Source organism: Macrosteles quadrilineatus, unplaced genomic scaffold (assembly GCF_028750875.1).
Source record: "Macrosteles quadrilineatus isolate MER2022 unplaced genomic scaffold, UCM_ALF_1.0 Scaffold_6__1_contigs__length_79288215, whole genome shotgun sequence".
In the NCBI taxonomy this organism is placed as follows: Eukaryota; Metazoa; Arthropoda; class Insecta; order Hemiptera; family Cicadellidae; genus Macrosteles; species Macrosteles quadrilineatus.
Genome location: NW_026542599.1, coordinates 78,211,852 through 78,213,994, shown reverse-complemented (window position 1 = coordinate 78,213,994; position 2,143 = coordinate 78,211,852).

The window sequence follows — 2,143 nt, the reverse complement described above, 5'->3', positions numbered from 1 at the left end:
TGTGAGGATCATAAAAGTTTTGGAGTGGAATTTGGTTGACATGACTATCAAAGCAAGTTTTGATGGGAAATTCCAAAACTACTACAGGTCTAACTCGAGGACATGGCGTATCTGCAGCAGCATATAGAGCTTGGAAAATCTTGCCAAAAACGAGATTCCAAGCATCCCGAAATATTTACCGATTGGCTTCATATACACTAACCTATTGACAAACCCCTCCAACCTCTTGGTTTTGCTATCAACTGGCCTGATCGGTGATGCATAAAAAAACTGCAACTTAGCTCTAGAAGGTCAGCAATGAGAAACGTTCAAGGAAAATCCGTTGTAGAAGTCAAACTCAGGAGATCAGTTAAGGTAGTCACTTTCATTCATGTGAAACGTGGTTGTTATGTGTGATGAAACTATTCCTATTAGCCAAAACAAGCTAGCTATTCTATCGAATCATATTTTTGTGTGTTGTCCGTAATGATTCAGAGTTGAAGTAATGTTCTGGATAGGAGTTGGCACCATTGCCACCAGCAATATTCAACTATGTGACCATTAGAAAAAAAAGGCTGCGATGGAGTAATTGTGTCCTTCAACGGATTGTCTTCCACTAACTCCAAACTTTGTGATTGATGGTGGGCATCTTCTTCACAGGGTAGTCTGGCCAAAACCAGCAATTCTTTCTGCATTTGTAAGGCGTACTAGACATAAGTAGTCAAACATTACGGAAATTAAGTCACTGTTGTTTTTGACAGAAACTCGGAAAGTATGACGTAGGATTAAGAACACGCTAGGCTAGGCGAACGTTTAAGCCGTCATCTGCCAAAGTTCTTGTTGATTCTGATGTGCAAGTGGTATCCCGGCAGCGTCCATTCATAGCTAACAAAACCAAAAAAAAACAAGGCTCAATGCTCAATTAGAAAGTCACCTAAAGAGAAACGGAATACAAACTCTGCATGCGAAAGCTGATGTAGATGGTCTAATTGTCCAACCAGCCATTTAACAAGCTAAAGAAGGAATAAAATGCTGTCATTGTTGGGGAGGACACTGACGCATTCGTCCTGTTATCGACCCTTACTGACCCTGAAAACAAACCTTAATGTTCATTCCACTTTAAAAATCTCATCCGTAAAAAAGATACTTTCATCCTTGGAACTGCAAAAAAAATATCGAGAATGTCAATGAGCATCTACATGTCCTGCATGCTACGTCTGGTTGTGACCACGTCACCACCCAACAGGAAACAGAAGATGCAAGTCTTTAATGTTCTGAAAAAATCGATCAATGAGTAAAAGAGGTCTCAAATGAATATGCAAGGTGCACTGGTATTAACCTGCAATTATGTTTGGTTAATTTTTAGCATAAAAATGTTAAATTAGGTACCATACACAACTATGTATAATGGCTTTTAAATATTTGAATAACATCCCAAAAATAATTTAGAACAAACCACATACTTTTATCACAATTAGCAGGGGTTTTATGCTTTAATATGTGACACAAATGGAAAATCCATGATGGCGGCCATTTTTCCAAGATGGCGGCATGTTGCCCAAGTGGGATTTTTGGGAATTTTAGTATGATGTTCCCAGCTGTACGTACGACTTCTCCGCCAATTTTCAGCCTGATAAATTAAAATTCTGGAATCCAGCACTATTTTCCTGCACTATTTATGATTAGATAGTTTTATTTGGTTAAATGAGGTTTTAAATTACTAAAATAGCAAGAAACTAATTGTAAACCAAACACGACTCTACAGTACACCGGACAGAACTAACAGTAAAATTGGCTTCAACCATAGACTAAAAAACTTCAACTGTTCCATAAGGATGGGAAATCTACAAAGAGAGTATTTTTTATCATAGACTAACCAGGGGTTAGTTTATGGTAGATTTTAGATGGTAGAGCTATGGTTTTATCTATGGTAAAATTAATTAAAAAACATGTACAAGATTTAAAATAAAAACCATTGATTTAATATGACCCTACATAAATGTTGTATTTAATACCTGTTAATTTAAGATACCTCCATGGTAGCATAAAACTCTATGGAATGGATCAGATGGCATCGCGCGGGAGCGTAATGTTTTGTTGTACGTGAACAGAAAAAAAATAGCTCTGCTACTGCTGCTCTCTGCTCTGAGCAATTTGTTATGGC